The sequence below is a fragment of the Pipistrellus kuhlii genome, unplaced genomic scaffold (assembly GCF_014108245.1).
Source record: "Pipistrellus kuhlii isolate mPipKuh1 unplaced genomic scaffold, mPipKuh1.p scaffold_m20_p_3, whole genome shotgun sequence".
In the NCBI taxonomy this organism is placed as follows: domain Eukaryota; kingdom Metazoa; phylum Chordata; class Mammalia; order Chiroptera; family Vespertilionidae; genus Pipistrellus; species Pipistrellus kuhlii.
The window spans coordinates 90,099,506-90,125,426 of NW_023425529.1; positions in this window are offsets into that span (position 1 = coordinate 90,099,506).

Genomic DNA, 25,921 nt, shown 5'->3' on the forward strand with positions numbered 1-25,921 from the left:
ATCACTAGTATCATTGTCTCCAGAGATAAGTGCAACATTAATCAGAAATTCAGGGAAGCATTTTCCATGTTGATGTAAGTGCGTTTTTGGGGTGACTTTCAAAAAGTATAAAACATTCACTCACTATTCTGCATATACTAAGTTGCTAAATGGTTACTTTTCGTTTTATGATTTCTCATTTTGTTATCTTATAATTCAAGTTATAGCTTTAGTCATTAATTAAAAAAGAGTAGGAAGCACAGCAGCTTCTCACATATAAGAAAAATAGGGTTTACTTATATTTATATAAAAATTTTTAAATTCATATATTCTAAGGCAAAGGAATGTTTGAAAATGTATCTGGTATACCAAAGTCTCATAGAACAAATATTTAACAAATAAGTGAATGAAAGAAAAACCTCATGGACACATTAGCTGTAAAGTCTTATGTTTTTAAATTTATCAAGGCTAAGCCTTAGGATGCTAGTTTTATCTCTTCAGATACTAAATCTATAACTTGGGTATTGTTGATGAATTACCTAAAGTAGTAGAATATTCAATAGGTGTAGTTGTTGGAGTAAAGAAAATTTAATAAGTAACACTCCACTAAAATAGTTAAGTATAAGTCATTACTAATTCCTGGTAGTGGTTCTATTTCATTTTTAATGAAGAGTACAGAGGAAGGGTAATTTATCTCTAGGCAACAACTTAATTATAAGTTAATAAGAATAGTCTTAGGTTCTGCCTGAAAGAAATGTGATGAATTTTCATTTTTTCTAACCTCAGTTGCAGCACCATCTTTCTCACAAGCCTTACTGAGTTCTTCCAGTGGATGATGTTCTGTCCTGTCTTACTGTTCATGAAACCAGGCAGCTCAGAGGGCTGTCATGGGTCAGTGAGAAACTCTGGACCACAGAGTTTAGTGCAAGACAGTGAGACTCTGCTTCTGCAGACTCTGGAAAGTTGCTTCTAATCAACCAGGATTTCAGAGCATTGCTGATCAGAGTGTTTCCTACCTATTTGTGCTACTGGAAATACCTAGTAGAATGCCCAAAGTACTGCATAAGTGTCATCAGTTATAGGGGTTAGTGCAGATTTATGTCTATTTGGTTTTTGGTCTTTGTTTCTTTGATTTTTTTTTTCCCTACACATAGGAGGAAGGGATTCAATGTGTGATTAGAATAATTCAATACTTAAAAATATCAAATGGTGGAAATAATGACACATGGTGTCTATTGTCAAAACCTGCACTATCAAAGCCATCTCTGGCAACAGAATAGGAGTGTTAGAGGTTTGGAGGGACTTGTAATCTCTACCAAAAGCACACATGATTCACAAATAGATTATTTCTCTATCTGTATCATTTTAATATTAACTGATTTGATTACTTGTATGAAAAAGAATGGCAAGCTGAGTTACAGTTTGTTCACAAGCTAAAAAGACGTATAACCTTTAATTCTATCTTTATTATTAAAGCTACTAATAGTGCTGCATTTTGGGCTTTAAAAAGATTCAAGAAAGACTCAAAATATGAAGCAGAACAATACAGCAAATAAGAGCCAGAAAATGTAGGCTCAAATGTGGCTCTGCTATGTAACCTTGGGTAAATTTTGGAACTTTTCTGTGGCCAGAATTTCACATTTGAAATTTGGGAAACTTAAGTCATAGAATAGTGTGAAGATTGAGTGAATGTAGATATAAAGTGTCTAGACAGTGCCTGATGCATAATAAATCCTATCTAATAAAATAGTAATATGCAAATTGACCACACCTCTGCTACATCTGCAAGCCACACCCACCAGGCAATCAGGAGCGGGTTTGCAAATTAACCCAACCAAGATGGCTGCGGCCACAGAGATGGCAGGAGGCTTGGGTTTCCAAGGAAACTGAGGAAGCTAAGCTGTCCACTTGCCCTGGCCTAGCCTTGGCCTCTGTTTAAGGCTACAAAGTTTCAAATATAGAAGATAGATAAATCTCAGATCCCAAGGCCTCCACTTGGGCCACCAGGGGGCATGGGCAGCCTGCAAACCACCACAGGCCCTTCACCCAGACTGCCCCACACTCCAAGGGAACTCCCACCCTGATCTGGGACACTGTTCAGGGCAAACCAGCTGGGCCCCACCTGTGCATCAGGTCTCTATCCTATCTAATAAAAGAATAATATGCAAATTGACCATCACTCCAACACAAAAGATGGTTGCCTCCATATGGTCAAATATGACTGCCCCCAGGTGGGCACAAGATAGCCACCACAAGATGGCCAGCAAGGGAAGGCAATTGGGAGGGACCAGGCCTACAAAGGAGGGCAGTTGTGGGAAATCAGGCCAGCAGGGGAGGGCAGTTAAGGGTGACCAGGCCGGCAGAGGAGGGAAGTTGGGGGTGACTGGGCCTGCAGGGAAGGGCAGTTGGGAGGAGACCCAGGCCTGCAGGGAAGAGCAGTTTGTGGGGGACAAGGCCTGCAGGGGATGACAGTTAGGGGTGACCAGGCCTGCAGGGGAGGCAAACAGGCTGGCAGGGAACCAGTTCGGCATCAATCAGGCTGGCAGGGGAGTAGTTAGGGGGTGATCATGCTGGCAGGCGGAAGCAGTTAGGGGCAATCAGGAAAGCAGGCAGGTGAGCAATTGGGAGCCAGAAGTTCTGAATTGTGAGAGGACAGTCATACATCCCTCAAGGGGTCCCAGATTGGAGAGGGTGCAGGCTGGGCTGAGGGACATCCCCCACCCCCATGCACGAATTTTTTGCACTGGGCTTCTAGTTATATATAAATATATATACATACATACATGCATACACACATACATATATGCATACACACATACATACATTCTGAGTATTTTGGCAGTAGATGTTTGAAAATATTGAAAACAAAGAACCCCAATCAAAATAAGCCTGACATTTAGTGCCTGCCAAATTCCCACACTTCTCTTTCATCAACCACTTTGGTGGGATAAGCTAAAGGCCAAACAAGGAAAAGATTTAATTTTGTGAGCAAATAAATTAAAACTTTGTGAAAGTTTGAAAAGCTGACTTGGATTTCTGAATCTTTACAAGTAACACTGTTGAGATAATTTGTCTCATTTTTTGAGATCAGTCCCATCCAAAAGGAAAGTGAAGTCTTGATTACTACTAGTTACCTCATAAGAAGAAGCATTGACAATAGTGGAAAAAACCACACGAGGCAGATTTACTTTCTATTTATTTGCAAGTATGGGTCACAATTTGGAAAATATTGAAAGTAGGAATGTTGATCTTTTGAAATTCGGTGTGTCAAACTCCCAGAATGGAGATATTTCATTCCCAGTACTCAGTGTTCCCTATTTTTCAGAGCATTTTTTTTCACATCTCTAACAGATTAACCCAGAATCATATTGTTAACAAGCTTTCATTTCCCCTCCAATTTGTGACGTTATTTTGAATTTTTATATTTATTAAGCTATGTTGGTCATTTAAATTATTATTTTAAGTTTATGAATGTTGGGTTATTTATTTTGTCACATTGATTTATCTAATTAGTTTTGCATCAGTATCATACCTGGTAATTGTGTTTCTAAGATGCATTTTATTTATATATTATTGTGTGTGTGTGTGTGTGTGTGTGTGTGAACTTTTAATTTTATTATATATTGTGATTTATTTTTCTCTCTCTCTCTTTATTGATTAAGGTATTACATATGTTCTTATACCCCTATTGCTCCCATCCCCCCACTCATCCCATTGGTTAACCTTATATGCATGCATACACATCCTTTGGTTGATGTCTCCCCCTTGTCCCTACTCTCCCCTACCTTTCCTCTGAGGTTTGATGGTATGATCAATGCTTCTTTATCTCTGGATTTGTTTTTATTCATCAGTTAATGTTGTTCGTTATATTCCAAAAATGAGTGAGATCATGTGATATTTATCTTTCTCTTACTGGCTTATTTCATTTAGCATAATCTTCTCCTGTTTCATCCATGCTATTGCAAATGGTAAAAGTTCCTTCTTTTTTATTGCAGCATAGTATTCCATTATGTAGATGTACCATAGTTTTATAATCCACTTATCTGCTGATGGGCATTTAGGCTGTTTCCAAATCTTAGTTATAGTAAATTGTGCTGCTATAAACATAGTGGTGCATATATCCTTTCTGATTGGTGTTTCTAGTTTCTAGGGATATAGTCCTACAAGTGGGATCACTGGGTCAAATGCATTTTAGTATCTAGCATTATGCTCTCCCTCGCCTTCCTCTTCCTATTCTCACAACTCTCAGTAAAGTGTAGTTTTGTTATTGTTTAGGAGACTTCAGGCTGCTTGATGATTTTTGGTGCTATGGTGAAAGGCATTTTCTAACTGGTTATTGTTGGCATAACTGAGTTTTCTATTTATACAACCATAGGGTTTGCAAATAAATAAACATACCTCTTACTTCTGTGTCCTGAATTTCTAAAACTTCTAGAACATGTTGAATAATAAGACCTCAACAGGTATCTTAGTTTTATCTGAGTGTTACTGCACTTTTAGCATTTCTATTTTAACTTTGATGTTGTACAGTTTAAAATAGATTTTATTTATATTTTCTTATGAGAAACAATCTGGGATAGCAGGTTTCCAAAGTGCTTCCAGTGATGCTTGCCTCTGGTAGTTACAACTTTTATAGTCTCCTCCCTTTTTAAAAAGGCTGACCTATGTAACCAATGGGAATATTAGAGAAACAATGTTTTGTGACTCCTGGGCTAGTTTATAAAAGGCGTTGAGGTTTCTACTATATTGTGAGGACACTCAAGCAGCCCTTGAGTGGTGAGGACTTAAGGCCTCCTATCAACAGCCAGCACTAATTTGCTGAACACGTGAATAAGCACCCGTGGAAACATATACTCTGGCCCCAATTTAGCCTTCAGATGCCGCAGCCCTGCCCAATATCTTGAGTGCAAGCTCATGAAAAACCCTGGGCTAAAACCATCCACTGAGCTGTTCCTTAATTCCTGACCCCTCAAAACTTTGTGAGATAATAAATGCTTATGTTTCTTAAACTTATAATTTTGGGGTAATTCATTAAGTAGCAATAGATAGTTAACATACATCTAAATTAAATGGAAAAAAAACTTATTTCAATCAATAATGGTAGCTATTATATTGAATGCTTTTTAATATCTATTGAGACGATTCAGTTTTATTTTGTTTTTTTGATTTATCAAAGTAATGTTAAATTTCATTAGGTTGCCTAATCTTAATTCATTCTTTTCTTCCTAGGTAAAACCTTCTTGATTATGGCAAATTATCACTTTAATATACTCTCTACTTTTATTTTCTAGTCATTTATTTAGAATTTTGTTTATGTATTTTTATAAAAAAGATTGGCCTATATCTTTCTTTTTATTACAATAAGGATTATTCTACTTTTATAAAATTACTGTTGTTGTTGTTTTATGCTAACTTGTAATTTAAAGGAAATCATCTGTCCTTTGAAAACTTAATGAAACTAAACCATGAAACCTCTGAGTCCAGGACCTTTTATTGTTCTTTCTTTGGTAACTTTCTCAAATTCTTTCAGTTATTAATCTATCTAGGATTCAGACTTGAATCAATTTTTAAGGTTTATGTATTACATAAAATGTTAACTAAACCACTCTGATCATTAGCCTAATCTTTGCTTTTAGTATTATATTTTTTACATTTAAAAAAAATATGTCTGAAATAAGAAATGAATGTGAAGACACTGAATCATTAGCAGAATTAACCATCAAATGGGAGGGTGTGTCCTCTCTAGTTGAAACTGGTCTGGAAAAAGATGTAGCCATTCTATCTAAGTGGAAATTATCCAACATGCAGAGGAAAGGTTCAGGAGGATTTCAACTGGTGGAATCAAGGAAATCATGGACTGTAAATCAATAAGGAAGCATGCTTAGTTATTGAGTTGAAGTAACTTATATGGACACATTAGGCCATTGAGAAAGTAACTGCATGGTAGCTAGCACACATACCACAGTGAGGTACCAGATGAGGACAAAGTGAGAAGTATCTGGGTTATAACTTTTACACAAATGTGATGGTTGCCCTCCCATCTTGTCTGCATTCAGCTCACCTCTGATGTTAGCTATAGCTTCCATCATGTTAATTATTCTCACAGACATCTCAATTGACATGTAATAAAGATTTCTCCTTGGCCCATTCAGTTTTGAGCTATTGCTATTATTCTTTGAATGGCCTAAATCCATGGAATGCTGCTGCTTGCTCAGCACTTAGAGCTATATTGAGAACAGTTTTTGACAAATCAGGACATTTTTCTCACTTTATAACATCCTGAAAATTCTACCAAAGGAAAACCTCAAATCAAACATAAGTCTCCCCTGATGATTGATTCTTTTCTATTTCCCAGCTCTGCTAATATTTCCAAATCTGGACCTTTTTTTTGAGGTGTGGGAGGAGGTCTTTGAAGGTTCCGTTGTCTCACTCAGCTTGTCAGTGATAGATCCTCCTATGTTTTGCTCACAGTTACAGGGCAGTGTAACTGGATTCTTCTTCTTGGCTGAGTGTTTTGCTCACAGTTACAGGGCAGTGTAACTGGATTCTTCTTCAAGGCCTCAGTTGATAAGGCTCTCCTTTGCTTTGAGGCCCAATGCCAACAAAACACAGACAAAAGAAGGCTAAGGGAATTATCACTACCAAGCCAGCCATGAAAGAAATGCTAAAGGAACCAGTGTAAATAGAAGAAATAAAAAGGGAAAAAAGGACACAGGCACAAAAAATAAAAATGGCTACAAACAAATACCTATCAATAATAGCTTTAAAGATAAATGGAATAAATGCTCCAATCAAACAACATTCATTCAGTGGATGAATGGATAAGAAAACGTGACAGATGTATATGTTGTCTACAAGAGACCCATATCAGAACAAGGAACTCACACAGACTGAAAGTGAAGAAATGGAAAAATATCTTCCAGGTAAATGGAAATGAAAAAAAAAGAAAAAAAAGAAAAAAAAAGCTGAGCTAGCAATTCTTGTATCTGACAAAATAGGCCTTAAAGTGAAAGCCATAACAAGAGATAAGGAAGGCCACATCATAATACTAAAGGGAGAAATACAGTAAGAGGATATAACCCTGGTAAACATATATGCACCCAATGTAGGAGCACCCAATTACGTTAAAAAAAAAATCCTCCTGGAAGATATCAAGGAAGAGATCAACAACAATACAATAATAGTAGGGGACTTTAATATCCCACTGACATCACTGGATAAATTATCTAGACAAAAAAAATCAAAGAAACAGCAATCTTAAATGACTAACTAAATCAGATGGACTTAATTAACATTTTCAGAGCATATCACCCCAAAGCCATGGAAAATACATTCTTCTTAAGTGCACATGGAACATTTTCAAAGATAGACCACATATTGGGTCACAGGCAAATTCTCTCCAAATTCAAGAAGATTGAAATCATATCAAGCATCTTCTATGATCACAATGACATAATATTAGAAATACACTATAATAATGCCAAAACCAGTTTTGCTCAGTGGATAGAGCATCATCAGCCTGCAGACTGAAGGTTCCCAGGTATGATTCAAGTCAAGGGCATGTACCTTGGTTGTGGGCACATCCCCAGTAGGAGGCAGGCAAGAGGCAGCTAATCAATGACTCTCTCATTTATATTTCTTACTCTCTCTCTTCCTCTTTGTAAAAAATCAATAAAATATATTTAAAAAAATACACTACAATAAAAACAATAAAAATATCTAAACTTTTGGAAGCTGATAGCATGCTATTAAATAATCTTTGGGTTACCAAAGAGATCAAAGAAGAAATTAAAAACATCCTGGAAACAAATAACAATGAAAACACCAAAAATCAAAAATCTATGGGACACAATGAAAGCAGTATTGAGAGGGACGTTTATAGCTCTACAGGTCTACCATAGAAAATAAGAAAAACATGGTAATAAATTATCTAACTCTACAACTGAAAGAATTAGAAAGAGAGCAATAAGAAAAGCCCAGAGTGACCAGAAGGAAGTAAATAGTAAATATCAGAGGAGAAATAAATGACAGAGAGACCAAAAGACAAACAAACAAACAAAAGATCAATGGAACAAAATTGATGAACCTCTAAGCCAGGCTCACCAAGAAGCAAAGAGCAAGGACCCAAATAAACAAAATTAGAAATGAAAGAGGCAAGATAATAATAGACTTCACAGAAATACAAAGCATTGTAAAAAAAAATATTATAAACAACTCCATTCCAACAAACTAGACAACCTAGAGAAAATGGACATACTCCTAGAAAAATACAACCTCTCAAAACTCAATCAGGAAGAATCCAAAAATCTCAATAGGCCAATAACTATGGAGGAAATTGAGGCAGTCGTCAAAAATCTTCCAGCAAACAAAAACCCTGGGACAGACAGCATCACAGGGCATTTTAACAAACACTCAAGGATGAACTAAAACCTATCCTCGTACTAATGTTCCAAAAATTTAAGAGAAAAGAACACTTCCAAGCTCATTATAGTAAGCCTGCATACCAAAACCAGATAAAAACAACAGAAAGAACAAAAATTACAGGCAATATCTCTCCTGAGCATAGATTCTACCAAATCAGATTAAGCATTACTTCATAAAGATTATGCACCTTAACTAAGTGGGATTTATTCCAGGATGCAAGGTTGGTACAACATCCATAAATCAATAAACATGATGCTTCACATAAACAAATTGATAGATAAAAATCACATAGTCATATCAATTGGTGCAAAAAAAAAAGCATTTGACATAATTAACACCATTTCTTGATTAAAAACCCTCAGCAAAGTGGGAATATAGGGATCATACCTCAGTATAATAAAAGCCTTATATGAAAACCTATAGCCAACATCTCATATTGAATGGCCAAAAACTAAAACCATTTCCCCTAAGAACAGGAACAAGACAGGGATGCCCATTTCACCACTCCTGTTTGACAGTACTGGAAGTGCTAGGCATAGCAATTAGAGAAGAAGAAGAAATAAAAGGTATTCAAATTGGAAAAGAAGATGTAAAATTGTTATTATTTGCAGATGACATGATACTGTACATAGAAAACCTTAAAGACCCCATGAAGCACTAGCTGATTTGACACAGTGGGTAGAGCCTCAGCCTATGGACTGAAAGGTCCCAGGTTCAGTTCTATTCAAGGCACATGCCTGGGTTGCTGGCTTGATTTCCAGTAGGGGGCATGCAGGAGGCAGCGGATCAATGATTCTCTCCCATCACTGATGTTTCTATCTCTCTATCCCTCTCCTACAACTTGCATAATGAACCTGGAGAGCATTATGCTAAGCAAAATAAATCAGTTGAAGAAAGATAAATATCACATGATCTCACTCATTTGTGGAATATAATGAACAAATTAGCTGATGAACAAAAACAGATCCAGAGACAGAGGATTGATCAAACCATGAAAACTCAGAGGGAATATACATTTACAAATTATTAAAATGATAAATATTATGTATATTATACCTTATCCTTGAAATAAACTTAATTTTCTGTTGCAAAAAGAAAAAGAAAAGAAAAAGAAAACAGAGGGAGAAACCAAGATGGCAGCATAGGTAAACAACTGGTCTGCCGCTCACACAACAACTTAAAAATTAAAACTAATATAAAGGACATCTATTATCCAAAACCACGGGAAGGCTGGCTGAAAGAGAAAGGAGAGCAAGCACTGAAAAGCTGAGGAGCCTAGGTTCAGGAGGCACGCGAATCGGGCTGGTGGCAGAGGCACGCAGGCTGGTGGCGGGCAACTGGGCGTGGCTTTTCTTTTCAACCCAAGAGGAAACAAGCTCCGGATCACTTTGAAATCCACTTTCTGGGGTCACATGGGGGACCCAGACGCCTACGGGGAGAAGCTGGTCTGTCGACCATCAGGTCCGAAAGTGAGGGCGACTCTTGTAGAGGCACGCGCAGCAATCATTGTTTACTGCGCTGGAGCACAGGGAAACGAGGACTTGGAAACGTCAGGACTTGGAAACATGGAAGGGCAGGGATGGCTGATAGCAGCCATTGCTGTTAGCCACACCCCAACTTAGTGACCTCCTGAGACCCTATCCCACCCTGAGGCCCCGCCCCACCCTGAACCCTGCCCTCAGGCTCCACCCACACATTCTACAGACCTGCCTAGGCACCACACAGCTACTTTTACATATAAATGGACTGTATTGTGGCAGCTTAACTATATATAAACTACAGCTCCAGCAACAAAATTGCCAAGTCCCAAGCAAATAGGAGAAAACTGTAGTTTTCACTGTAGCTCCTGCAGGGTGGCTTCAGACAGTAGCTGAACTGAATTCCATTGGAGATCCAGAAGCCAGTGTTCCTAGTGGTCAATTTCAACCACTCACACCCATAAGTGACACATTCGGGAGAGGCACTCAGTGAGCACCAAAGCCCCACTGAAACAAACTGAGTATCCAGCACAGCAGTTCTTCCTTTATAGACAAAGCGGGTCTTCACAGACAATTGGACTGGAGATAATTTCCTCCCAGTGTACCAACAGCAATCAAGGCTTAATTACACCAAGACTTTGCACTCAGCCCACAAAGGGATATAACAAAAGCGACCACCTCAGGTGATTGGGGAAGCTGAACTACTGGCCCCTATGGGTCACCTACCACACACAGCCAAAATGAGGAGACACAGAAACATGTCACGAATGGGAGAGATGGAAGAAAGTAAACTATGGGACAACACAGAGTTCAGAATCACATTTATAAGATTACTCAAGAATCTTCTAAAAACTGCTGAGAAACTTGATGAGACCTCCAAGAAGCTTGGTGAGACCTTCAAGGACCTTAATGAGAATACCAAAAAAATGGGAAAAGACCAGTCAGAAATTAAGCATACAATGTCTGAAATAAAGAATATACAGAAACTCAGCTATAGATCAACATACCCCAAGAATTAAACCAAAGATCTGGAATATAAGGAAGAAAAAATCACCCAACCAGAGAGGCAGAAAGAAAGAAGAATCCAAAAGTGTGAGGACAGTGTAAGGAACCTCTGGGACAGCTGAAAGCATACCAACATCTGGATTTTTGGAGTGCCAGAGGAGAGCGAGCAAGTCTATTGAAAAAAATAATGACAGAAATCTTTCCCTACCTGGTTAAAGAAATAGACTTACAAGTTCAGGGAGCATACAGAACCCCAAACAAGAGGAATCCAAAAAGCAACACACCAAGACACATCATAATTAAAATGCCAAGGACAAAAGACAAAGAGAGAATCTTACAAGCAGCAAGAGAAAAACAGTTGGTTACCTACAAGGGAGTACCCATACAACTGTCAGCTGATTTCTCAACAGAAACTATGCAGGCCAGAAGGGAGTGGAAAGAAATATTCAAAATGATGAACAACAAGAACCTACAACCAAGATTACTGTACCCAGCAAAGCTATCATTCAAAATTGAAGGTCAGATAAAGAGCTTCACAGACAAGAAAAAGTTAGAGGAGTTCATAAACACCAAACCAGATTACATGAAATGCTGAAGGGTATTCTTTAAGGAGAGGAAGAAGAAGAAAAAAGTAAAGGTAAAAATTATGAACAACAAAAAGACATATAACAGATACCTACCAACAAGTGAATCTAAAAATCAAGTGAATAAAAAATCTGAAGAATAAAATGAACTGGTGAATATAATATCATCAGGGACATAGAAAGGGATTGGACTAACAATTCTCAGGGGGAAGGAGGTCAGAGGGGTGAGGGAAGAGATTGGACAAAAATCTTACACCTATGGATGAAGATAGGAGTGGGGGTAAGGGCATGGGGTGGAGTTCAGAATCAGGTGGAGGGGAGCTATGGAGGAAGTGGGGGGAAAAAACACCTGTAATAATCTGAACAATAAAGATTTATTATTATAAAAAAAAAAGAAAGAAAATAAATAAATAAACTTGTTAAAACATTAAAAAAGAAAACAAAGATAGAGGAAGACATAAACAAATGGAAAAACATATCGTGTTCATCAGTCCACAGGCCAATTCTCTATCCACTGAGCCAAACCAGTTAGGGAAATCCGATAAATATCTCATCTCTGCTTCATTTAGCTATCTTCTGGAGAATTCTCTTGTTCTTTCACTTGGGAGATTGTTTCTTTGTCTCCTCATTTGACTGAGGGTTTGGTTTATGACTATGTATTAGGTAAATCCTCTACACCAAGCATGTCAAACTCACAATCTGTGGGTGGCATGTGGCCCATAACAAATATTTTTGCGGCCCAGCCAATATTACAGTATGTAAGAAACATTTTAATAAACATTTTATAACTTATTTTTACAATATCCTGTTTTACATAATCTATAATAATAAAAATGTAATATGCTAATTAGACCAGATGTCCTTCCAGACGACCTCCTGTGTCATCGGCACCATCACCAAAAACTCTGGTCCTCAAGGGGGAAAAGATCTAACTTCTGTGTGTGTCACTTCAACCTTAGCACATAGTCTATTGACATAATCACTGCATACCTTTCAGTTTCAGCACAAACAGAAGTTGCTGTGTGTCTTACACTTTCAATTCCTTTTGCTAAGACCTCTTATGGTTATATACACACACAAGGAAGAGATTAGCATTCTGCCTTAGTTGCCAGAACAATAAAGCAAGGGGAAAAAAAAAAAAAAAAAAGGCATCCAAATAGGAAAGGAAGAAGTCAAAGTGTCACTTTTTGCAGATGGCATGATGCTGTACATAGAAAACCCTAAAGACTACAAAAAAAAAAAAAAAAAAAAAAAAAAAAAAAAAAAAAAAAAAAAAAAAAAAAAAAAAAAAAAAAAAAAAAAAAAAAAAAACCTACTAGAAACAATAAATAAATACAGTCAAAGCTTCAGGATAACAATTAGTGTGCAAAAATCCATTGCCTTTCTATATACCAACAACAAAACTTCAGAAAAAGAAACAGGAAGAACAATTCCTTTTGCAATAGCAACCAAAAGAATAAAATACCTAATAATAAACTTAACAAAAAATGTGAAAGGCCTATATACTGAAAATTATAAAGCTTTATTAAAAGAGATTGAAAAAAGACACAACAAAATGGAAAAACATCCTGTGTCCATAGATTGGAAGATTGAATATAGTTAAAATGACCATATTACCCAAAACAATATACAGATTTAATGCAATTAAAAGCTGGAGATATCATACTACCTGACTTCAAATTATACTAGAGAGCTACGATAATCAAAACAGTATGATACTAGCAAAGAAACAGACCCACAGATCAATGAAACAAAATAGAGAGCCCAGCTATAAAATCACACATAAAGGGACAGATAATTTTCAACAAAGGAGCCAGAAATGCACATTGGAGTAAATATAGTCTCTTCAATAAATGGTGCGGGAAAAACTGGAGAGCCACATGCAAACAAATAAAACTGGATTATAAAAATTTATTCAGAATGGATCAAAGACCTAAGCATAAGACCTGAAACTATAAGTAACATGGAAGAAAATATAGGTACCAAACCCTTGGACCTGGGTGGTAGAGAAAATTTTATAAATTTGACCCTAAAAGCAAGAGAAGTAAAGGCAAAAGTAAATGAATAGGACTATATCAAACTGAAGAGCTTCTGCTCAGCAAAAGAAATTGACAACAAAACAAATAGGCAGCCAACCAGATGGGAGATGATATTTGCAAACAGTACCTCCAACAAAGATTTAATTTCCAAAATATGTAAAGAACTCATAAAACTTGACACCAAACAAACAATCCAATTAACAAGTGGGCAGAAGACCTGGAAATACATATAAACAGCCAATAGATATAGGAAAATATGTCAACCTCACTAGCAATTAGGGAAATGCAAATTAAAACTACAATGAGATACCACCTGCCATCTGAGAGAGTTGCCATTATCAACAAGACAAGCAATAACAAGTGTTGAAGAGGTTATAGAAAAAAGGTAACCCTCATTCACTGCTGATGGGAATGTAGACTGGTACAACTACTGTGAAAAGCACTCTGACGATTCCTCAAAAAATTAAGAATAGAGCTATAATACAACCCAGCAGAAATTCCTCTCCTTGGTATAATCCAAAAAAACTCAGAATCATTTATACGCAAAAATATATGCATCCCTGTGTTCATTGTAGCATTATTTTTTAAAATAAATCTTTATTGTTCATATTATTACAAATGTTCCTCATTTCCCCCCACCCCTTCCATTGCTCCCTTCCACCAGGTTCCCATCCCACCCTCTGCCCTTTCCCCACACCCCATTGTCCTCATCCATAGGTGCCCAGTTTATATTCAGTCTCTTCCCATACTCCCCTCTCCCCCTTTCTCCGAGAATCATCAGTTCACTCCCCTTCCATAACTCTGATTCTATTATATTCACCAGTTAATATTGTTCATCAGATTTTTTAATTCCCTTGGTTTTTAGATTCACTTGTTGATAGTTATGTATTTGTTGTTCATAGTTTTTATCTTTATTTACTTTCTCTTCCAAAAGAACCCCCTTCAGCAATTCATATAATTCTGGTTTGGTGGTGATGAACTCCTTTAGCTTTTTTTTATTGGTGAAGCTTTTTATCAGGCCTTCGATTCTGAGTGATAGCTTTGCTGGGTAGATTATTTTTGGCTGTAGGTTCTTGCTATTCATCACCTTGAATATTTCTTACCATTCCTGTCTGGCCTGCATGATTTCTGTTGAGAAATCAGCTGACAATTGTATGGGTGCTCCTTTATAGGTAACTACCTGCTTTTCTCTTGCTGCTTTTAATATTCTCTCTTTGTCCTTTGCTCTTGGAATTTTAATTATGATGTGTCTTCGTGTGGTCCTCTTTGGATTCCGTTTGTTTGGAGTTCTGTGCACTTCCTGGACTTGTAAGTCTAATTCTTTCACCAGGTGGGAAAAGTTTTCTGTCACTATTTCTTTCAGTATGTTTTCGGTATCTTGCTCTCTCTCATCTTCTGGGACCCCCATAATTCTGATGTTGGTTCGCTTGAAGTTGTCCTAGAGGTTTCTTACATTATCTTCAACTTTCTGGATTCTCTTGTCTTCTTGCTTCTGCGGAGGAGTGTCTTCTGGCTCTTTATGTTCCAATTCTTTGACTTGATTCTTGCTATCTTCCATTCTGTTTTTAGGACTCTGTATAATATTTTTTATTTCAGACAATGTATTCTTTATTTCTTGTTGATCCCTTATTATTTCTTGTTGATCCCTTATTAGTTCTTGTTGATCCCTTTTCATATCCTCATAGGTCTTATCGATCTTTTCTAGGAAATTCTTGAAAAACCTTATAAGTGTGGTTTTGAACTCTATATCAGTCGCTTCTTTTCCTCCATTTCTTTTGTGATCTGTTTCCTTGTCTCAGCATTTTCACAGCTTCCCTGAGTTAGTAGGGTGGCTTTGTGTGCTAAGGTGTCCTATATGGTTCAGTGAGTCAGCCTCCCAGTTACCTGAGGTGGACAGTCTTGGTGTAGCCCTTTGTAGACTGTGTGTGCAGTCTTATTGTTAAGCCTTGCTTGTTGTTGGTATCACTGGGAAGCATTGATCTCCAAGCCAATTGGCTATGAGGATCAGAAGTGTCTCAGCTAGGAGGGTTTTTGTATTCTGCTTGAATGGGGTGGAGTCTCTGGGTGGCACAGACAAGCTTTGTTGTATCCCGCACAATTGGTTTCAGGCATGTGCACTTCTTTGGTATAGTTGCAGACAAGCTGTAGATTCCTGTCTGTCACTTCCTAGGAGAGTCCCATTTGCTATGAACAAGAAAGCTAGCCACTGGAAGGGCTTCTGTGCACCGCTTGGATGGGGCAGAGTCTCGAGTGGTACAGACAAGCTTTATTTAGCCCCTCCCTATGAGTGTCTGGTTTCTGAGTCCCACAGTAATGGCCGCTGGCTTTACACACCTCCGAGAGATCTCTGCCTGCTGCCTGACAGTCTGGCCACTCCCTGTCTGGGGTCGTCTATCAGAGAAGTACGGTTGTTCTGTTTTCCTCCCAAACAAGAAAGCCAGCCACGCTTTAGCTGTCCGCCCTCTCCGTGCGCAGGGAGTAAGCCAGTAGTGAACTCAGCCTGCCCTCTCCACACTCCGCAAGCAAGCTGGCAGCAAACTTTGCAGCCGCCTTTTCGCGCACACAGTTCTCCGCACCTTCACAGTCCCTGAGGTTCAGCGCGCCTTCTTTCTCCTTCCCAGATGGTAGAGCCTCCTCTCAGCCAGCTGTCCGGTGCTTCAGGGTGATGTTACCCCTGTTTTTCAGTTCTAAATTTAAATTTGTTGTGGTAGGCTGCATTCGAGTGTCTACCCTCTGCTGCCATCTTGGTTTCTTCTCCATTGCAGCATTATTGATGGTGGTTAAGACATGGAAACAGCCAAACTGTCCTGCAATAGAGGACTGGATAAAGAAGATGGTGGTATGTATACACAATGGAAAACTAGTCAGCCATAAAAAAGGATGAAATAGTTTCATTTATACAACATAGATGGACCTTAAGATCATTATGCTAAGTGAAATAAGTCAGATAGAAAAAGCTGAGGACCATATGATTTCACTCCTACATGGGATATAAAACTGAAACTTACGAACACAAACAGCAATGTGGTGGTTGCTGGTGGGTGTGGGGAGAAGGAGATCCTAATATGAAATGACTGGAGAACACTTGGCTTTAGGTGGTGGACACATGGTGCTATATATAGATTTTGTAACTTAGAAATCCACACATGAAATCTATATGTTCATGTTGACCAAAGTCACCCCAATAAAATTTAATAAAATATAAAAAAGAGAAATGACAATTGTATTTTCCAATAGTAGATTTACTAAAAGCAACAACTGGTTATTAGAAAAATAATGTATTATTTCAAAATGCAAGCAGTGACAGTAAACTGAATGTATGTTAAAAGAAGAAGAAGAAGAAGAAGAAGAAGAAGAAGAAGAAGAAGAAGAAGAAGAAAAAGAAAAAATGACTCAGTGCCTTAAGTGAACTTTGACTAAGTGTATAAAAAAGTCATAGCCCTTAGTACCAGCCTTCACCACCACAGATCAGGAAGAATGGATTGCATGAGGAATGTCAGTAGGACCTGGAAAAACAAGAAGCAGATTAGTTTGAACCAAACTTCTGGATCAAAACAAGACTTTTGTTTTAGCTGATCTTGATGTAATGCTTCACCATCAATTTAAAGAGAGGAATTTGTAATCGAGTATCTGATAAACACCTGTTATAAATATCTAAAGCCTGATGTAGTTGTACATAATGGTCACAGACTGTTATGGTTACTTTGTCTAAGTAATATGAGTAAAAGGGGACGAAGTAAAATAAAGCAATTAGCATTTTGGGTTACTTTTACTTTTACTTAAAGCAACCAAAAGTTATCAGAAAATTAAGCCCATTTTAACCCACAACAAAATTTAACACTTGACTGTAAAGTTAAGACCCATGAGTTGAGGCTGGGCTGGCTGCCCCTGCCGCCTTGGAGAAGATCCATGACAGTTCATCCACCTGTGGGGCTAATCCCTCAAGAACAGACTTGCTGCAGGCAGGAGGACAGGAAAGATCGGCAGGGGAAGTCCCTGAGTACTTACCTTTTATTTGGGCTCTGGACTCTGTTAGATGGTCTGGTGGTCACTCACCTGTGGTTGCAGGCCACCAATTAGTGCGAATATTTTAGCTGAGAACCTGCTGAACTAAGAAGGGAGACATTGCACCCTACAAGGTCTAGTTCAGATAAGCTCTTTACTAGAAATTAGAGTCTACACATTGTCAGAAGTGCAGCATTGGAGTGATGTGCTGCAGATAGGTAGGCAAGGGCTAAGAAAACCAGAAGAGTGGTGGGCCTTGGGACCAGCTTGGGACTGTCACCTTCATTAGCAAGATCTGGAAGGGCCACCTCTACCTCCTCATCTGCACCAAGAATGCAGGGGCAATACAGTTTGATTATCAACAGAGAAGTTGTGTCCCACCTTGATGAAGACAACCACAGGAGGAGACCATAGATATAGGGCAGAGAAGGGTGAAGAGGACACACTCAGTACCCCCTTGGTAAAACCTCCACGTTCAATGTCTACCTTAAAAAAATAAAAGGCAGTGAATTTAACAAAATAAGCTAAAACATCCACAAATGTGGTAGAACATGTTGATATTACCCCTCTGTTATTTCTGTGATTATTAACTGACAAGTCACATATAAAAAACCCATGGGGCACAGGAAAGATCAGGAAAATTCAATTGAGCAGTCACAAACTCAAACTTCAAACCCATCCTTTTTCAAGAGCTCTAGATAATGTTCTGGAGGAAACCATTTCAGCCCTGCAGGCAAACTCACTCCACATGAGGAATATGGGACAAAATGTTTGTTTCAATCTGGCACTTTTAAATTTATTTTAAAATTTTAAATATCTGTGTCATTGCTCCAAAATACTTAAAAAGAAATTGATGCAGTCCCATACCCTCAACTATATAGAGATTTCCATCCACTCTGTTATGTGGATGATTCCTTTCCAGTAATGAGGATGGGTGAATTTTGACAAAGATATGCTGTGTTAATCAGTACTCCTTCCCTAACACTTGCGCCTGTACATACCTGCTCTCTTACCTGGAAGTTATTGGGTTGATTTATTATATTTGGGTGGCTATGGTTGCCTTGGATGGTGACTCCCAGACATACATTATATTCAAGAAGAGATGGAGAAGTAGGGAAAGGTACTTATAGCAATAGTTTTCAAGAGCCTCTCAATTCTTCAGGTACCATTACCATCATTATCTGGAACTTATTAGAAAAGCAAAGCTTTGGGACTCACCCAAATACCTCCAGACTCAGAAGGTCTGAGGGCAGGCCCAAACATCTGCTTCATAACAGGCCTGCGTGGATTCTGATTCTTATTCAAATTTGAAGACAACTAGAAGAACCAATCTTTGAGCACTGGCTACTTTCAGAATTAAGGAATCTTATGTTCTTTTGAAACAAAAGTTCCATCTTCTAACCCCAGGTTGGCACACATGAGATGTCAAAGTTGTATCCATCCCCGTTGCACCAGGAATGGGTACCTCTGATTGACTCCAAAGCCAGCATTCTTCTAAAGAATGGCCAGGCAAGCACAACTGATTGATCAGAATAAGTCAGTATGATTGTACTTATTTGTCACCTAACAAATATTTGTTAGGTCTGGTCAAATAATTGAATGGATACTCCCTCCCTAGGGAACTGGCCTTTAGATAACTTCACAATCGACCTTCTCTTTCACTCAGACAACATTCCACTTGCTAAACCCATATTGCACTTGTTAAGACCATTATCCTTCCCTTCTGGAACTTCCTAGTATCTGGACCTGCCCAGAGAATTCACTGCCTAAAAGAAGCCCACTTAGAGTCTTTTAGACTCTGATTCCCTGCTCCTGGGGGCTGGTGCCTCTTGGGAGCTCAGCCTAACTGGTATCTAGATAAGCTAATAAATTCATAATTCTTACCACTTTTGGCCTCGTGCATTCCTCCTCCAGCAACCCTAACAAGACTCTTCTCGACTAAACTACACAGGTTCCTCTGAGCCTTCTTTTTGACCAGGCCTCATCCAAGAACTATGCTAAAGTGGTCTAGGGAGAGTCCTGCCTTTGATGGTCAGATTCCTCATCAACAACCTTGATGCCTAAGTCTATGGCCTGCCTTTAGCAAGCATCCTGTTAGACCAGATTAGTAAGAATTCCCCTACTCCTGATGTCTCCTCTTAGTAATTTTCTATCCACTGCTCCCTCATTCTGTTTATTTGCTATAAATCCCAGATGTTTTGCTGTGTTTGGAGTTGAGCATGGTTTTATTGAAGCCTCTCTCCCCTCTTGCAATAGTTCTGAATAAAATATTATTTTTTACCACATTTAACTAGTGTCTGTGGTTATTTCTCTTTAATACATCTTAGGTAATGGTGAATAAAATCTCTATTTTAGCAGACATATGTTAAGCATATGTTATCTAATAGGCCAGGCTAGAATGTGAACTTTAAACAATGTGATGACATAAATTGAACTTCATTGAGTCCTACCTCTCATAGCCCAAGTCTCTTCTGTATGTAAATTTTAAAATACTGTAACCCATCCCACCATTCTTTTAACATTGTTTCTGTAAATGATGACTTGTAAATTTACATGCAGCTACAAATAAACAGTGTTTAAGGAATTCAGAAGCTAACTTCAAAGGAAGTGGACAGGGGAAATTAGAATTTCTTAAACAAGCATTTTGGCTTGAGGAGATTTACCCACCTTTGAATGACAAATACCAGACCATTGTTTGACCTGCTCTGCGATGGCTCTCTGAGCAGACTGCGGACTGCAACAGCACAGAGAGCCCACAGCTCCTTCCTGTTTCCTTTGTTCTGCTTCTCCTCAACCCACTCAAAATCCCTTCCTGCACTGAGATTAAGATGGTCTTTGTGACAAGAGTCCTTCATCTTCTCAGGTTGCTGGCTCTTGAATACACCGAATTTTTCTTCCACTGGCCCTTGTCTCGAATGTTGGCTTTGAGGTGGCAGGCGGCCAAACCTGGGTTACATATCAATACCAACTGCAATCAGAAAAAATAAAAAATTGGCACGAAGTGAATTTAGGCTCAAAAGATCCTATAAGGAAATAAATATTTCCTTACACTTAGGAAAGTCACCAATGGCCTCCTAATTTCTAAACCTAATGACTCATGTTCTACTTAAATATCAGATTTTCACCACCATCATTAAATATCTGATTTTTTCCCTGAATAATTTCCATGCAATGAGCACAAAATGCTATTTTGAAATACATTCATGTACCTACATATTTCTCAGAAAAGTTGATTACTTTTACATCACAGCCTAAATAAAAGGAAAACAATGTGAGTTCTTTAAATGATGAAAATTTAATTTGAAGAATATAAGAGAAAGAAAGTACAAAATGTCTTAAAAGGATCCCAAAGGGGGCTCATCAGCACAAAGGCAAATGACATTTGACTTTCAGAAAAAGGGATGCACTGCTATGGACTAGAATTCAATTTCTATAGTTCACATACTCTAATTTCCCCAGTAATAGTTATATATATTTTAAAGAAAAACAAAAATCAACTTTCCCTTTATAAATCAAAGGCAAATGCATGCCAGTGGGCTCTGGAATTAATTTCGAAGCATGGAATGAATTTTGCCAGTAGGTACTTCTGCACCTGCATCATGTATTTCATTAGAATATAACTTTCCCCATTCTCTGCATTCTGTTCCTCCAACACTTTTCAGACATATTGTAGGGAGCTTTTTTTTTTTTTTTTTTTTTAAATGTTTTTATTGATTTTAGAGAAAGAGGAAGGGAGAGAGAGAGAGTGAGTAGAAACAACGATTGGCTGCCACCTGCCTGCCCACTACTGGGGAATGAGCCTGCAACCTGGGCATGAGCCCTGACCTTGAATCAAACAGGTGACTCTTGGTGCATGGGATGAGCCACACCAGCCAGGCCATGCTATAGAGCTTTTAAATTTTGTCCCCATGTGTCTAAACTTCACTTTCTTTTTATCTACAGTGCTGCATTTTGGTTGGTATTTTTATATTTTTACAAGAAGCCCCATGAATGAATTCATGCACTGACAGAGTCCCTTGGTGGACTGCAGGAATCAGGTCAAACCTGCAGTCCAACGCTCCTGCTCATCCTGGCCCCACTATGCCTGCCATGGACTTGCACCCAATCCGTCCTGATTGGGAGAGGCTTGCGCTGCCGCAGTGGCACTCGCCAGCTGTGAGACCTGCATCTGGCACCCACTGGACGGGAATGGGGGGAAGGGGGGGGCGGGATGTGATCTACCTTCCAGGTGGGTGGTGAGCCACACTTGCCTGCCCAGGATCCAGATCTATCCCATTGACATTTGTGCCAGTTGTTGAGAGCCACCTGGTGGCCGCTTTTATATAATTTCTTCCTTGCTGAGCATCTAGGGAAGGGAAGTGGCTGCAGTGCCGAGGCCAGGGGCACTGCCTGGCCCATTCTCTGAAGATTGGATCTGTAAGACTACTGAAGGAGCAAGTAGGTAAGCTGAGCGGCACTCCTGCTGTGGGAGCACACTGACCACCAGGAGGCAGCTCCTGTGTTGAGCATCTGCCCCTGGTGGTCAGTGGTTTCATAGTGACAGATGGACCTTTGGACTGGTTGTTCAGTCACAGTCATTCAGTGGTTCAGTCACTTAGGCTTATATATACTAGAAGCCTGGTGCATGAAATTTGTGCACGGAGTGGGGAGGGGGGTTCCCCCTCAGCCCAGCCTGCATCCCTGCACCCTCTGTAATCTGGATCCCTCACGGAATGTCTGACTGCCTGTTTAGGCCAGATCCCCAGGACATCCCTCTCACAATCTGGGACCGCTGGCTCCCAACTGCTCACCTATCTGATTGATCCTAATTGCACCCCTGCCAGCCTGATCACCTCTAACTGCTACTGCCTGCTGGCCCGATTGCCCCCAACTGCTCCCCCGCTGGCCTGGTCACCCCCAACTGTCCCCCACGCCCACCAGCATGGTTGCCCCTAATGGCCCCCCTTGCTGGCCCGGTCACCTCTTTCGGCCCCCTGTGCTGTCCTGGTTGCCCCCAACTGCCCATCCCTCACTGGCCTGGTCACTCCCAACTGCCCTCCTGCTGGCCTGGTTGCCCCATGCAGCCTGCTGTTCAGTCATTTGGTCATCCCTCACTAACCCCCATGCTGACGTTGACGTTAACCCCCATGATGTTCAGTTGTTTGGTTGTCCTTCGCTAACCTCTCTGCCGGCCTGGTCGCCCCAAGCAGCCTGTGTTCTGTCGTCCATCTGGTTGTTTCAGTTGTGAAAACCCCTGACTTTTTATATATTAGGATATATACATATAGTTAGGTTGTACATATTTATTATTTTTTCACTTTTTATAAATTTGTTTTTCTTTTCTCTGAGCTTTTGAGTTCCAAAAACTATCTTTTTGGTTCTGTCAGAGGTTTGCTCTTTTTTCATTCTTATATTATTCCTTATTTTTTCAAATAGTTTAGACATACTTATTTTTAATTCTCTTTGATGTGTTTTTGTTATCTTCAGTTCTTGGGAGAGAATATCTTCCAGCAATGTCTAGTCTCCTTTTTTTCAGGACACTTTAAAAATCTGATTAGTATTTTGGGGGGGGGGTGTATGTGTGAGATTCTCTTTATTGGATTGTTTTCTATGGGGATTCCCTGTGTGTTGGCCTCAAGTTGGTCCTTGTAGAGTGGTTTTCTGTGTTTCCATGTTTGGAGTGCAGTGGGCTCTATCTATGCCAGAGCACTTCTATGCTATTAACTTTGTGTCTCTCCACCATGCAATTTCATAATTCACACTTCACATTTATGCACAGTGCAGGAGGTTTCATATTTCTCATGAGTGGTTATTTGCTCCCATAAACCTCTGGGGAAGGCAACTTTCATAGACTTCCCCACTGGGGTTGCCCTTATGCCTCCTGTCATTGGCAGGACAAGAACTCACTCCCCACTTGGTCTCCAGTCCCACATATGGCACTAGCTTGTGTTAGCCCCAAGGCTTCAGCTTCCACTTACCATTCTGACTTGGAGTTTCCTGCTCATGTCTTGGATTTGAGCTGAGCTCTGCATTAAACACTGTTGTTGTTTTTGTTATATTTAGCATTTCTATGTTCTATAAGTTAAAGAATTTTTTCCTCTTCTGCATCATCTCAGTCAACTCTATTGACTTCAAACAACTGAAGTAGTAGATTATTATAAATGCCATCCCTAATGAAAATAGGTTCATTTACTGTAAGTTGCAATGATCCTGCCACTGGGTATAGATGAGCTACACATGACTATCCTTCTATTTGATTGTTTCTACCACTTCTTCACTTTTGCATTTTGTCCATGTCAATTCAACTAGAATGCCTTTTCTTTTTATTTATTCTGATGGGGAGAACAATTTTCATTTTCAATCTAAGCTAAAAATGATGTCCCATTGGGCCAAATATGTTATCTTCCCAATTTAGGTGCACATCTTTCCTGGCGGCAGGTTGTCAGACTTTTTAAAAAAATTATTGAATTTATTGAGGTGACATTGGTTAATAAAGTTATATAGTTTTCAAGTGCACTAGTCTATATCATCTGTATATTGTATTGTGTGTTCACCACCCAATCAACTTTCATCCCCTTTTACTGTTTACCTTCCTCCACAGCCCCTCCCTTTTTCTGGTAATCACCATATTGTTTTCTATGTCTAAAAGGTTTTTTGTTTTGTTTTTGCTTAATACATTCACATTTTTTACCCAGTCCCCTGATCCCTCTCCACTCTAACAGCTCTCAATCTGTTCTCTGTTTCTATGAGTCAGTTCTTATTTTGTTTGTTGGCTTATTTCCTTCATTAGATTCCACATATACATGGTAGGGCAAAAGTAGCCTTATAATTGTGAGTACGCAAAACCCAGAGTTTATTTTTATAATAGAGGCCCAATGTATGAAATTCATGCATGGGTAGGGTCCTAGGCCTGGCCAGCAATCAGGGCTGATCAGGTTATCAGGTTCCCCACCTCTCCACCTCCTCCTTCCCTTACCACCAGGGTGTCACCACCATGCGGTTCCCCCTGCCTCCCTCCCTCCTCCTTCTCTCACTCCCTTAGGGCCCCACAGCTGCAGCTGGTCGCCCACCATGTTCCATGTCACCCCCTGGTGGTCAGTGCACGTAATAGCAAGCAATCGAACTTCGAGGGGTCACATTGCATATTAACCTTTTATATATTTAGACTAGAAGCCGGTGCACAAAATTCATACAAGGGGCAGGGGGGTTGTCCCTCAGCCCAGCCTGCACCCTCTCCAATCTGGGGCCCCTCGAAGGATGTCCGACGGCCACTTTAGGCCTGACATCAGTGGGATCAGACTTAAACAGGCAGTCGGACATCCCTCTCACAATCCAGGATTGCTGGCTCCCAACTGCTTGCCTGCCTGCCTTCCTGATTGCCCCTACCTACTTCTGCCTGCCAGCCTGATCACCCCATAACCACTCTCCTGCCAGCATGATTGATGCCTAACTGCTCCCCTGCCAGCCTTCTTGCCCCTAACTGTCCTCCCTTGCAGGCCTGGTCCTGCCCAACTGCCCTCCCCTGCTGGCCATTTTATGTCCACATGAAGGCAGGATCTTTGACCACACGGGGGCAGCCATCTTTTGTGTTGGAGTGATGGTCAATCTGCATATTACTCTTTTATTAGATAGGATAGAGGCCTAGTGCACGGGTGGGGACCAGCTGGTTTGCCCTAAACAGTGTCCCAGATCAGGGTGGGGGTTCCCTTGGGGTGTGGGGCAGCCTGGGTGAGAGGCCTATGATGGTTTGCAGGCCGGCCATGCCCCCCAGTGACCCAAGTAGAGGCCCTGGTATCTGGGATTTATTTATCTACAATTGAAACTTTGTAGACTGGAGTGAAGCCAAGCCTCCTGCTTGCTCAGTGGAGGCAGCCATTTCTGTTGGGATTTATCTTCTATAATTGAAACTTTGTTGCCTGGAGTGGAGGCCTGGGTGGCCAGGATGTTCGGAAAGGTTGCTTTCTCTAATGCCGGGATACCCAAGCCTCCCTCTTTGCTCTCTCAGTGGCCACAGCCATCTTGGTTGGGATTAATTTGCATACTCACTCCTGATTGGCTGGTGGGCGTGGCTGGTGGGTGCAGTGGAGTGATGGTTAATTTGCATGTTATTCTTTTATTAGATAGGATTATTATTTATTAATGATTGTATTATTTTCTACTAGATGCCTGGTGCATGGATTCCTGCACCAGTAGGGTCCCTAAGACTGGCTTACAGGGATTAGGCCAAAACCAGCTCTTTTACATCTCCTGAGGGGCTCTGGATTGCAAGAGGGTGCAGGCCAGGCTGAGGGACCCCACCATTACATGATCGGGGCCAGTGAGGGACCATAGGAAGGTTCCAGGGTATGTCCCAATAGGCTGGACCCCAGCAGCAAGCTAACCTACCGGTCAGAGCTTCTGCCCTCTGTTGGTCAGTGCATGTCATAGC